The sequence below is a fragment of the Triticum urartu genome, chromosome 5 (genome assembly GCF_003073215.2).
Source record: "Triticum urartu cultivar G1812 chromosome 5, Tu2.1, whole genome shotgun sequence".
In the NCBI taxonomy this organism is placed as follows: domain Eukaryota; kingdom Viridiplantae; phylum Streptophyta; class Magnoliopsida; order Poales; family Poaceae; genus Triticum; species Triticum urartu.
In genome coordinates this window covers 216,753,285-216,768,526 of record NC_053026.1, presented here as the reverse complement: position 1 = coordinate 216,768,526, position 15,242 = coordinate 216,753,285, and positions in this window count along the sequence as shown.

Below are 15,242 nucleotides of genomic sequence, written 5' to 3'. Positions count from 1 at the left end.
TTTCTTATATCTACTTCCAAAAGCACAACAAAGAATTCTACTCCTTTATATATAAAATATGATTTACAAATGCAATGATCTCAAAATCATAAGGTTGAATTCCAAATTTTTAAACCAAGTTATGTTCAACATTGAATTCAAAATTTCAAAACCAAATGTATGAATCACCAATATCAATACATTAAATAACATACACACGCGCAAATTCAAATTAGTATGCATGTTTGATATAACAATTTTGGTTCGAGTATGAATTACATGTACCATCATCTAGAATTTAAAATTTTGAATCCCTTTTATTTTGACATCTTCTATACACATAACTAAATATTTGAATCTCGTTTCGTGTCCATCTGTCTCTAGGTCTCTCTCACGTGCTCCTTCAAGTAGCTATCACTCTCTTTTCTCCATCTCACCTGCATGCTCGCTGCATGCTTCTCCCTTTTTTGCAAACACGGTCTCTCCCCGTCTCCCTCGAGAAGTGTCACTCTCTATCTTCATATATTACATGGTTTTCATTATCTCTCACGTCCCTATAGTTGTCTGGTATCACTACAGCTACCTAAGCTTTCTTTTTCACCGCCACACACACACAGACACACACACATACTCGTCTTTCACTTTGCCTTTCTCTGCAGGGTTCTCTCAGGCACCCTATATCTTTCTAGATATGACTCCTACCACTAAAATTACTCTCCGCCCGCACACACACCGGTTGTTGGGGTCTCTTTTTCGTCTTCATCTCTATTCTAAAACTAACATTATTCATTTGTTTACCGATCAAACAAACTCTCCCCGCCACGTCTCTCACTCACACACAACTCCCGCTTTCGATCCCCCTACCTACTACCGTCTCTCTCACTCTCACACACACAAAACTCTCACTTTCGCCACCCCGACTCGTATCTGTCTCACAAACATTGATCGACCAACCTCTAGATAGGTTTATCCATCTACCGCACACTTTCGCTCCTTGTATCTATGTAGATTTTTCATCCCTTCTTGAGACACAACCCTCTCGATCATGCACACCCACACTATCGCCTCACTTTATGGTAATACCTCTCGCACTTCATGTCATTGTCACACACGCACTCTGTTCTCCTTCTCTCTGCCTCTTTCTCTCACACACATGCGCTTTTTCCAACAATGTCTCACAATTAGAATCATGAAAATAACCCCATTCCTCCCTTATCTCATCAAAATAGCCAAAGGAATATATTTTTAGTGAAACATAAGATATTTGTAGTGATATGTATATATATCAAAACTAGAATGTTTTCTATCAAATTGATGATGATGAACATTGTCAATCCTTTGATATGAAAAAGAGCTTCACTTATGTTCACTACTGCTGCTAGACACATACCATGTCAAAGTAAAAAATGATCAAAAGAGGGGCCTCCATCCGATTTCATTAACGAAACCATCAAGGACACACAAAACATCCACCACTGCAAGTCAGGTTCTCAATGTCAAAGTAATTGAAAGCTTCTTACTTACCAAAGTTCGTTTTACAGGTTTAGTGCAGCTCCTCTTTAACTTGCGACATTCTCTGAAGATAACCCCAACATCCCGTATTTGGTCTTCATTGCTCCTCTCCATGTTCACATTCGTAGTTTTAAAATCTCAACATGGCAAGAAAAATATAGTAATACTCACGCATCTTGTGGGCAACATTAATGCACTCATCTGCCATGTTAGCATGAGTGATCTTTAATATCCTGCTATGTGGCTCTTCAACTTTGCTACAACTACGTTGTGGTTTCATTTTTAGTGAATATAATAGTGGGGATTACCTCCTTGCTATTCTAAAAAACTTCCATCATTTGTGACACTACTGGTTACAGATGAAGAACCTACCCATGCACAGTGCAATACAGGAGTGACACACAATTACAAGATGATATTGGGTTGGACAATGCAAGCTATAACCAATTACTTTTTCAGGAACAATAGCAGCCAAGAAATTTGAAGGGTAATAGTCCCCTGGAGCATCTGGAAAGAGAGGAACAATAAACACTTTAGGGCAATAGCCACCTCCTTTCGTTCTTGGCATGACAGGTTCAAGAGGGACTTCGAGCTACTACAACACAAGGTTAAAGAGGCGCATATGCCCTTTGTTCTCAACTTTGTACACTCTTTACATTAGCACCGTTGCTTAAGTTAGACCGCCCCTCACCTGCCACAAAGTGGCCAGGACACCCCACCATGTAAATACTCCATTTGTACAATGTTACAACATTATAAATGTATTATCATAGTAGGAGCCTTTCCTACTGTTCACAGTCAAGAAAAGAAATTTGAAGGGTAAGTATGAACATAATCGGAAGTGCACATGTACTGCCAAGAGAATCAATATACACATTATCAATCAAGGAGGAGTACGAAGGTCACGGTGGCGTCTGTGCATCATGGTCGGCAACAGGAGTCAGTTCATTGTCGATGATGGTGGTCCTTCTATGCTTGGCGTCGGCTTCTGGGAAGCAGATTCGAGACCGTGGAAGACGACGCTGGGAAGCGGCTCCATGTAGGACGGCGACGGCGGACCGGCCCCAGTGTGGTGTACGACATCGTCGATGAGGCAAATGCGCTATGGTGGATGAGTGGGCCGATGAAGAAGGGGAGGGGCATGAAGGTGCTGTGGTGCAGTGGAGAAGTCTATTTTGTGGCAGGGATAGAGAATGGGGAGTAATGAGGAGTACTATGGGTGCCGGGGTGGGGTTGGATAGGTGGGGTGAACGTGAAGTTACCAAAATAGCCCCCGACAAACTAGCATACGTCGACCTGTTCGACCAAGGGTTTGATGGTAACTTTGCATTGGTCGAATCTGAGTCACGGGAGATCTCGTTGGAAGCAGGAGATTTTGTTGCCAACCTAAAATTTGTAACACTGTACTATTCCCTTCTCCCCAAGTGTTCAGTGATTGGACTGAGCATCTAGGAGTATTGTACTCCCTCCATTTTTATTCACTCTGCATATTAGGTTTGAGTGAAGCCAGACTTCCTAAAGTTTGACCAAGTTTATAGAAAAAATACAAACATTTACCATAACAAATCTATGTTATGTGAAAGTACATTCAATAATGAATCTAATAGTAATGATTTGTTGTTCTGTATGTTAATATTTTTGTTTATAAACATTATCAGAGTTTGCAAAACTTGACTTTGACCAATGCTAATAAATGGACTTAAATAAAAACGAAGGGAGTACACATCTGTTTTCTTACTTTGTCATGGCATTTATTATCTGTTGTAATTGTGAAATAAATATATTAAGCTACTGACTTGGAATGTAATGGTGCATACAATTCAATATTTAGAATCGTTGTTGAATTCCAAGATGAATGCTAGGTCTATAGTACTTCACAATATGCTCAAACTCACATAATCCAACTCAAATGAAAATCTAAATGCATTTCATAGTTATTAATTTGTTGGATGCAACAAAACCAACTATCTCTACTCTTATAAAAAAATAGAATTGGTGATGATGTTGTGCCTGCCATCCTACAATATAGGTTGTCTGATCTATATCTGATGGATAGGAAGGAAAATATGACCATTTTGCAAAAAGATAGCCGCACCTCTCTCCACATTTGCAGATAAGGCCTTCCCTCATTCATCCTTATCTTCCACAAGATAAACTACTCAGATAAATGCATATTGACGTTCCATGCAACGCACGGGCATCTTCCTAGTAACTCTACATATTGATAAGGCCTTCCATCATTCATCCTTATTTTTGGAACACATCCCAATGTGTGAATGTAACGTAGAGAGTTTGTGAAGATGGAGCAGTGGTGGGAGAGAGATGTGTGCGCTCAACACACAAGATATACACCTAGTGGAAGAGAGAGATAGATGACGGGAAAGATTATATATATGTGGGCGAGAGAGTAGGAGAGAAACCTCACGAGAGAGAGAGAAAGAGATATTGAGAGAGAGGGAGAGAGAGAGGAAGTGTGCTAGAGAGGGATATATATATACATATATATATATATGCAGAGGAAGAAGTTAGGTCTGTGAGAAAGATGGAGACATGTAATATAAGGAGTGAGATGTGTGTGCATCGAGATTTTGTTGTTGCGGGAGGAGAAGAGACAAAAGGTTTGATGACAGAGCTCAAAAGAACATGGACTAGAGTGGAATCTTGCGGGCTGAGGGATCGATGATTTTGTGCGGGAGGGAAGGAGAGGGAGAGAGAGGGAGAGAGAGGGGGGAGGAGTTACTCAGCCGTCGTCACATCATCCTACTTCCAAATGGCCCCGTAGTCTCTATTACGGTCTGGTCGTCGTCTTCGCTCTTCCCGATGCCCTCCTTGAAGATCAAGGTGGTGTGCATGTGGGGGTGCAGATAAGCACAAGCGGTAGTGGTCTCTATATAACCTTGGATAGGGATAGATAGTGTGCTCGGGGGGGGGGACTGTGTGTCTGTGTGTGTCAAATATTGAGAGAAATCAAACCTATGGAGAGAATTTGTGTGCATAGTGAGCATGCAAGAGATGCTAATGATGCAAGACAGATACACCGTGTGCATCAATGTTTAAGCCATATAGAGAGTCCGAGTGCAGGATACAAAGAGAGGACTATGGGGAGTGTGTTTGCAAGGGAAAGAGACGTAGCCAGAGATAAATGTGTGTGCTTGGGTACAGGGTGTGTATGTGATGGAGAGGTACATGCACTCCAAATAGGGTTTTCATGAAGAGATTGTGTGTGCGAGATAGAGAGCGATGTGGGGGGCTTGAGGCAGGCAGGGGCTGGGTGAGGGTGTCAAAATGTGTGTGTTGATGCATGTGTTACATGCGATTGTGTGAGGGACGGTCGAATCGAGAGAGACGGTTGTTGTGTTACCGATGCTCCTCTCTCTCACACACACATGCACACACAAAAAACACAAATAGAATACCGTTCTCTAATGTATACACAACATCTCGGCATATCTCTATGCCTCATACATGATGATTTGCACATTCACACCTCTCTATGCTTATCATATGCACACCGTCTCCACATTGCCTTTCTGCCACAACACACATATAGACACATACACATGTTCTCTCTCTATTACACACACAAAATCTCTATTAAATTTTTTTGTAGGGGGCACCTAAAACATCCAAATCCAAATAATCACGAACTGAAGCAAAATACAAATTCATAGATATATTGTAGCATGAAGAACTTTTCTAGAAAAACAAGTAGAGTAATATTTGGGGATTGTTTTCACACACACAAAAGGTTCGGTCGATGTCCTTCAAGTGTGACATCGTGACACACCTTTCGATCGACCACGCGACCGTGGTGCACGCGCTTGGATATGATTCTGTATCGATGTTGTGCTAACTAATGTGGTATATAAGCGCGGCCATGACGCACGCGCTTGCACAAGATTACGTACCAGTACAATGTTCTTTTAAGTTTGACCAACCCTATTACCAAGCTCCCATAAGCACACTCATCAATATGCCGCCGCCACCATTGCGCATGCTACAGTCGCTGCAGTACTGTATGGTGTAGTACTATCGCTGCAATGTGGGACCCGACCCCACATGTCATATGAACTAGAGCATCCTACGGTACTGCAAGGGATCTCAACCCCTCGCCCACTCACGTCGTCTGCAGTCCCTCCTCGCCATGACGCCGCGCTGCCAAGCACGCGAGCAGGTCGAGCTGTGTCCATGCCCGCAGCATACAAAGAGGAGGAGGATGAGTGCGTGCTCAAGCACGCCAGCGAGGAGGAGCTAGCATGTCATTGTCGTCTCTGCCCACCAGGAGGAGGCTCGCATGGTGGTTGTCACGGCGGAAGCCGGTCACGCCCGCGCCGAGCCCGCAAACTGGGTGCGGACGTGGAATCTACCTTCGAGACTGTAGCGACCAGACCTCAAATGATCTGATCTCTGTGCTCAGGTGTCATCCCTGAATCAGTAATGCTGACACCACACAGTACTTGAAGGATTTATAACAGAGTAGCAATCACACACTTATTACATCGAGTGTCTCAATAGAGAACTTATTACAATAAATATGGCTTAAGGCCATCTAATAACGATAACAGCGGAAAGCTTGGAAGATAAGTGAGTCCATCAACTCCAACGGCATCACTTAGTATAGAACCACGACCTAAAAACTCCTTAATCGTCGTCTGAAAAGTCTGCAACATTAACGTTGCAGCCCGAAACGGGTCAGCACATGGAATATGCTGGCAAGGTAACACATCGAGAGTAATGGAATGAAACAGCTATACTATATGCATATTTGGCTGGTGGAAAGCTCTATGGTTACAGTTTTGCGTAAAGCCAATTTTTCCCTACTGCAAAGGAATAAATTTTATTTAACTATCATGGTAGTTGTTAAACATTGAGAATGGTTGACAGCATCCTCAATCCCAATTAAGCATCATCAATAACAAAACCCAACAAAATTAATTTAGAGTAACATGTTGAGATTCACATCATAATCCAAGTACTAGATACTCAAGATGTCCATAACCGGGGACATGGCTAACCATGATTAGTTTATACACTCTGCAGAGGTTTGCGCACTTTTCCCCACAAGACTCGATCGCCTCCGTTTCGTTTCTCGCACTTCATGGTGTTTGAGAAGACGGATGACCGAGACATAGTCTTTCAGAAGCGCTAGCACCTTACGATGGATAGACCGTTACACCTACTTTCCCCTACATCTGCTAGTCTACCCTATAAGAGTTCGCATGAATTAATCAACTATGCTAGAGCCATAATAGCTTGTGGCTGCACAAGGAAGTTTCTAGTATGAAAAATCTCATGATCCCTTTGGGCCTGGGTGGCGGTCCATAAAGAAAAACAGGCAATCCTGGAATACCCAGGTACCTCAATCCACCCAGATGTGTGTTTAAGTTACCACCTTAGATAAACCATTAATTAACAAACTCACATCTGTCATGGATATCACTCACCCAATCCACGTCTACTAGCATAGCATGGCATAATAGGCAAACGTAGAAGTAACTCCCAAAGGTTTGAAAATAAACAGGTAATAGGTACTACCTCAACTACTTCCCATCCCACAATTTAATTAGATCCTAATCATGCAATGTTTGAGGATTGATCTAATGCAATAAAACTGGGTAGTAGGAGGTATGATCAAAGTGTTACTTGCCTTGCTGATGATCCGCGAAACCTAGAGATTCGAAGTAACAGGCGGCGCACTCCGGGTATTCTATCACAGACAAACAATCAAGCATACAATAAGTATTCATCTAATGCACATGTAAAACTCAAATAAGAGATCTAACGAGAAGGTTCAACTTAAGAACTCCGGTTTGCAAAAAGAATCAAATCAAACGAAGCAACGAAAGTCAAACAACAAAAGAAACAGGCTTCGTTTGCTATTTTGGATCTAGGGCAATTTTTACAGTGGCAAAAACATGTTTAAGTTAGTTAAACGGATAGTGGGTCTAGAGACGAAACTCCAGGCGCTTGAATCGCCTGATTCCGATAAACGAGCGAAAAGTTATACTAAAACAAAAATCGGATCAGGAATCACGATCAGAAAAATCGCGGATTTAATCCGAGAAAAAGAAAAACGATGAAGGTTCGCTAGAACGGACGAACGGACGAATGCTCGCTATTTAAATAAATCGTAAAAACTGATTTATTTAAACAAACCGAAACTAAAAAAACGAACAAAACCGTCGGAAAAACCGAACGGTTTTTCGGAAAAAAACCGGTGTCTATAAAAAAAACTACCGGCAACTCCGGCGGCGGCGGCGGTCTCCGGCGGGGTGGCGGCGGTCGGCGGCGGGGCGGCGGCGGCGAAGCAGCGACGGTGGCGGCGGGGCAGCGGCTAGGGTTTTTTTTGGGGAGGCTCCGGGATGGGCTCCCCGGCTTATAAAGCCTGATCGGGCCTGGTGTCCAGGTCGGACACGGCCCGTAGGTTGGTTGTGTTTTTTTTAATATTCCACGCAGAAAAACAAATAAAGGAAATACTAAACGGACTCCAAAAATACCGAAATAAATTTTCCCGGGCTTCTAAAATCAAGCCGCACGAGGTGAACATTTATTTGGGGCCTAAATGCAATTTTGAAAAATGCACATTTTTCCTAAATTCAAATAAAATACCGAAAAACTCCGAAATAAAATCTTATTTGATTTTATTATTAAATCCTCAATATTTCTTTATTTTGGGAAAGTCATTTTATTCCCTCTCTCATATTTTTTTAATAGAAATAATTGATGATAAAATAATTAAAATCAAATGATCCTATTCTCGAAATTTGAGAAAACTCAAATATGAAAATAACAAAATCCCCAACTCTCTCCGTGGGTCCTTGAGTTGCGTAGAATTTCTAGGATCAAAACCAAAAGCAAATAAAATATGATATGCAATGATGATCTAGTGTATAACATTCCAAATTGAAAATTTGGGATGTTACAAACCTACCCCCCCTTAAGATGAATCTCGCCCTCGAGATTCGGGTTGGCTAGAAAATAGGTGAGGGTGGTCCTTGAGCAAATCTTCCTCTCGCTCCCAGGTGGCTTCATCCTCCGTGTGGTGGCTCCACTGAACCTTGCAAAACTTGATAACCTTGCTGCGGGTGACTCAAATGGCATACTCTAGAATCTTAACTGGTTTCTCCTCATAAGTCAAATCGTTATATTTAATATCAATGGGCCTTAAAAGGCCAAATGGTAGGAGGAGTATCGGGCCACAAGGGCCCAATAGGGAGGCGCCCCCTTCTCCTCATGGTAAGGAGGCTGAATTGGGGGGATCCCCCTCTCTTGGATGGACAAAGGGGGGACACTTCCCCCTAGTGTGGTGCCTTTTCTTCCCTCTCCAACCTATATATACTAGAGGATTTGGACCTTTTGAACACACAAGTTTTGGAGCCTCCTCTAGTTCATCTAGTTCTAGTTCTAGTTAGTCCTGGTTGACTAATTAGAGCTATACTTAGTTCCTACAATCCTCATAATTAGAAGCCCAATGTGGTTATAAGCCCAATGTCATCCACTCATTGGACCCAAAGCGCCTATGATACATCGACATGTGGCACGGTGATGAGGACATCAATACCATTGTTACACCCACAGCCCCTACTGTTACATATACTGGACCAATTACTAGAGCTCGCGCACGCCAATTAAATTACCAGGTACTTTCGTTTCTTGGTAATGATTCTAATGTTCATGAGATTATGATGCTGCATAAATTGGATACATTTGTTTTGCTTACAAATGAAGGGCCTAGTTTGGAGAAGGATGAACATTGGAGCAAGAACACGCATGGAGTTGATGGCATGCGCAAGGGGATCAAGAACGGAGTTACAAGTGATGATTTCAGGACTTCGAAGCCGCCATAAGGAGTGCATGAAGCCTTGGACGAAATATACAAGATGCCACTTCATAATATTCGTCCATAGGCTAATCTAGGTGCTGCGTCACCTTATTAATGGGCCAGGCCCATGTAATTTCGAAATACTTAAGTATAGGCTATTTTTAGAGTCCGTATGTGTGGGGAAACAAGAGTTAGGGTTGGTTTCAGACCCCACCCTCAAGGGCCACGAAATTCCCCCCTCTTCCTCCATATATACAGCCCTTAGGGCGTCGTTTAGACTTTGGGTTTTGTTTAGATTAAAAGTTCGCCATAGCTGCAACTTCGCGCACTTCGTTTGTGTCCAACGACCAGACCAAGACGTCACAGAACCCCACCTTGATCAATAAAGCTTTCATCTTATATTCGCAATATCCCGATTGCAATCTCAGTTTCTTGCTTGTTCTTCGTTTGCTCGCAGGAAACAGACCCTCGTGGTTAGGTTGATCGTGCTCCGGCGTGGTCAATAACCCTCGGAAGTTGGTTTAGCGATTGCTAAGGCGCGACGTCTCGCACGTTCGTAGTCGGATTGTCAAAGTCGACTCCGACAGAAAACGATAGCCACCATCTCATCGAAACATCGGGACACCTTAGCCTCTATCAAGTGGTATCAGATTTCCAGGTTGCTCGGTGAGATTTTACAGTTTTTCGTAGATTAGATCGAGTCTGTTCTTCATACCTATAGTCCACGAAAAAGCCACAAAAAAAATTAGGGTTAGTTCATCATATCCGAACCAATCTGAGCCTTTGCATAATCTTTTTAGGGTTTTTGCTTTGTTGAATTTGTGGTTGCATCATCGTGTCAAGTTGCTGGTCTTAGAGTCTAGTCTTTTAGAGTTTCGAGTTCTGGTCATAAGTTGTCACGCCGCCGCCGCACCATCATCATCGCCCATCTACCACTTTTGCTTCTCCGCCACCGCTCTGAATCCATATCCATATACCACCACCAATCCGTATCCATATACCACCACCAGTCTGTATCCATATACCACCACCGCTACCATATACCACCACCGCTGCCATATACCACAACCATATATCCACCACCAATCCGAGTTCTTCTCATATTAGGTTTGTTCTTGAGATCAATCTAAATTCCGAGTCGTGTTTCCTTGCCTGCGTAGGTCTCGGAAAAAAAAAATTCACGGACAATTTTTTTCCCTATCCTATTTTTAGGCTTTTCTGAGTATTTTGAGCCACGTGCCATCATAGTGATTTTTTGTCGCACTTTTTCGTCGTCGCTGCCCTGATTTCCGAAAAAAAAGTGAATTTTTTTTTTCGTGCCCATCCTATCAGTTTGACGAGGGAACAGTTTTGAGACACTCGCCATTATAGTGATTTTTCGCTGCCCTGATTTCCGAAAAAAAAGTGAAAAAAAAAATTTTCGTGCCCATCCTATCAGTTTGACGAGGGAAGAGTTTTGAGACACTCGCCATTATAGTGATTTTTCGCCAAAAAAAAAAGAGGAGCGCGAAAAAAAGGAGCGCAAAAAAAAGAGCGAAAAAAAAGAGTTCCAGAGTGTGCTTTTCCCTTATTTACGTGCAGCGCCGTGATTTTGTTAGTGTTCTAGGCTCGCGTCTCTAGCACGGTCTAGCCTAGGACCAGCACAGTACCGTCGTTGAGCGTTTATTCAACTTTGCATCTCTGAATTGATTATTGCTGACCCTTTTTGCTACCATACTATAAGCCTTCCCAGCTCTACATACATCTACGTCGTGCAATTGACTCTCCCTGGCAATCGCTCTATCCAAGCTTTTGAGAGTTTTGACTACAACGATTGCCGATCACCGCCTGCTGTTGGGTAAGAACTGGTAAGAATTTGAGATTTGCTTGATGGATTTGTGACACCCGCCACCACCACCACTTGTTAGTAGTCTGTAGGATCATATTCTTGTGTGTTTCTATTGCTGCTAACCATGCCAGGATCACAAGCCGACGAGACTGACTGGGAGAACTTGACGAACAAGGAGCTTCATGATACGTTTCAGCAAATGATGAGTGGACAGGTGCAAGATGTGATAAACAGATTTGAAGAGGCCATGGAGAAGATAGATGGCATGGAGAAGACGTTTGAAACAAAGATCGATAACAAGTTTGCTGAATTGCTTTCGCGTTTTCCACCACCACCACCGGCTGCTCCTGCCGCACCTCTGCAACAACAGCAACAACATCGACTACCTCCACGTCGGGAAACAGCCCTCCGCCGAGCGAGCTGCGTCCCTCTTCAGTCGGGCCAAACTGCTGGTGCTGCTGTTGATACTTCTGTGGCTCCTACTACTGATGTGGAGGAGGATGATTATGTGGGAGATTATGAGGATGAGGTTGATCAAAATCAGAACTACGTGCCACCACCAGCACAGCAACCACCAGGTCGTCCACATGCAAATAATGGCAATGGTAGGGCTCACCCTCAGGTACGAGATCATGACCATCTCCCTAAACTAAAATTCAATATTCCACCATTTGAGGGTAGATATGTTCCTGATATATATCTTACTTGGGAGTTAGAAACTGAACAACGATTTACATGTTTACAATATCCCGAGGAGAGACGTGTTCCTGCTGCTGTTTGTGCTTTCACTAGTTTTGCATGTGTTTGGTGGTCTGAGCATTGTAGATTATATCCTATTCCGGCTACTTGGGCTGCTTTGAAAACTGCTCTGCGTACTCGTTGGGTTCCACCATATTATCAACGTGAATTACTTCAAAAATTGCAGCGCTTAAGACAGGGAAAAATTCTGTAGAAGAATATTATCAGGAATTACAAACTGGCATGATTAGATGTGGTATTGTTGAGGAGAATGAAGCTATGCTTGCACGTTTTATGGGTGGATTAAATAGAGAGATTCAGACCATTCTAGAGTATAAGGAGTATACTAATATCACTCGTTTATTCCATCTTGCCTGTAAAGCTGAACGTGAAGTGCATGATCGACAGGCATTGGCGCGGACTAACTTTTCTGCAGGTCGACCTTCATCATGGACACCACGTGCATCATCTACTTCCACACGTTCTGCTACACCGGCACCTCCGTCGGCTGCCACCTCCAACCGTGATACAATAAAGCTCCCGATGAAATGAGCTACTTTTGTCAACCGATCAACTACAACCCAAATCGAGTCATAGCCGGAACGAGTCCTGGGTAATCCCGTGATAAAGTCCATGCCTAACTTATCCCACTTCCATTCGGGTATCGGCAATGGTTGTAGCAATCCTGCTGGCTTCTGATGCTCTGCCTTTACTCTCTGACATACATCACATACTGCTACGTACTCCGCAATATCCTTCTTCATTCCGGTCCACCAGAAAATATCCTTCAAATCCAAATACATCTTGGTATTTCCTGGGTGAATCGAATATGGTGAATCGTGTGCCTCTTGCAAAATCAACTTCCTGATCTTCGGGTCATTGGGCACATAAACATGGTCTTCAAACCATAGGGTGTCGTGCAATATCCTTGTCAGTCTTCTGAGCTTCTCTGATTCTATCCATCAAAGTTGACTGAATCTCCAATGCTGCTACATAGCCTCTCGGTACTATTTCCAAACATAGTTCACGAAGATCCTCGGCTAACTCCTTTGGTATTTCTCCCGTCATTAGTGTATTGACATGGCTTCTACGGCTCAATGCGTCAGCTACTACATTAGCCTTTTCGGGATGGTAATGCAATCTCATATCATAATCCTTGATGAGCTCCAACCATCTCCTTTGTCTGAGGTTTAACTCCTTCTGCGTGAAAATGTATTTCAAACTCTTGTGGTCCGTGCACACCTCACAATGATTTCCAATGAGGAAATGTCTCCATGTTTTTCAATGCATGCACTACAGCTGCTAACTCCAAATCATGAGTAGCATAATTCAATTCATGGGGTTTCAGTTGTTGTGAGGCATATAAAACAACTCTCCTTTCCTGCATAAGCACTGCTCCAGGTCCTTGTCGTGAAGCGTCGTAATACACCTCATAATCCTTGGTCTGATCTGGCAAAATCAACACTGGTGAAGTAACCAAGCGTTTCTTCAACTCCTGGAAACTAGCCTCACACTCCTTAGTCCATATGAACTTGGTATCCTTCTTTAACAACTCCGTCATAGGCTTTGCAATCTTGGAGAAATTCTCAATAAATCTCTGGTAGTATCCTGCAAGCCCAAGAAAACTCCGGATCTCTCCAACTGTGGTTGGTGCTTCCCACTTGGTCACGGTATCAACTTTAGTGGGGTCAACTGCTATTCCTTCTCCGGATATAACGTGTCCGAGGAATCCTACTTCCTTCAACCAAAACTCACATTTGCTGAACTTGGCATACAACTGATGTTCTCTGAGCTTCTCAAGTACCAAACGCAAATGTTTCTTATGCTCCTCTTCATTCTTCGAGTAAACCAGGATATCATCAATGAACACCACGACGAACTTATCCAAGAACTCCATAAACACTTTGTTCATCATGTTCATAAAATAGGAGGTGCTTAGTCAGACCAAATGACATAACGGTATACTCGTATAGCCCATACCCGGTGGTAAAAGCCGTCTTAGGTATATCCTGTTCTCGAATCTTCAACTGGTGGTATCCTGATCGCAGATCGATCTTGGAAAATACCTTAGCTCCTTGCAATCGATCAAATAGATCATTGATCATTGGTAGTGGGTACTTGTTCTTGACCCTTACTTCAGTCAACCCATGATAATCAACAACCATCCTTAACGATCCATCCTTTTTCTCCACTAGAAGTACTGGTGATCCCCAAGGCGACGAACTTGGGCGAATGTAACCTTTATCCAGTAAATCCTTAATCTGCTTCTTAATCTCTACCAAATCCTTTGCAGGCATCCTATATGGTCTCTTTGATATTGGCCCGGTGCTTGGCAAAAGCTCAATCAAAAACTCAATATCTCTATCCGGTGGCATGCCTGGCAAGTCCTCTGGAAATACTTCAGGGAAATCCCTTACCACTCGTACTTCCTCCTGCACAACTCCTGTTAAACAATTTACTTGAGTCCCTTTTGGCATATGTCGGGATACATACTTGATCCTTCTTCCTTCCGGGGTGGTAAGCAAAATTGTCTTACTGGCGCAATCGATGTTTCCTGCATACATCGACAACCAATCCATACCCAGAATTACATCCAATCCTTGTGATTCCAAAATGATTAAATCCGAGGGAAACACATGCCTACCTATACTCAATGGCACTTGAAAACATCCTTGACTGGCCGTATACTCCGCTCCTGGTGAGCTTACTAGCATAGGTGTTCTAAGAACCTTAGTGGGCAGGTTATACTTATCCACAAATCCCCTTGATATGTATGAATGCGATGCACCAGTATCAAAAAGAACGAGTGCAGTAAATGACTGAACCAAAAAATTACCGATTACGGCATCCGGCTGCTCTTCAACCTCCTCCACGTTAGCGTGGTTCACCTGTCCCCTGTTGAAAGGGTTCGGCTTCTTCCCAGAGCTTCCATTGCCATTTTGGCCTTCAGGACATTCATTGGCATAATGTCTGGTCTTCTAACACTTAAAGCAAGTGATTTGGCTCAGGTCTTTCTTGGCTGGGGTTGATGGGTTGGTACGGTTCTGGCCGCTTCTTCCTCCATTGCCATTACCATTCTTGGTGCCATTGTGATTGTGTGAGCTACCTCCTCCATGTGTATGCTGAAAATGTCCTCCCGATCTAGGGGTAAAACGTGGCTTCTGCTGAGCTCCAGAATTGTACTTCCCTTGTGCATACTTCCTCTTGCGGTTCTCAATTTTCTGCTGCTTGCCTTCAATCATAAGAGCACGATCTACCAACTCTTGGTAGTTGTTGAAGGTTGCTATCATCAACTGCATACTCAACTCATCATTCAGTCCTTCCAGAAACTTCTCTTGCTTAGCTGCATCCGTAGCAACGTCA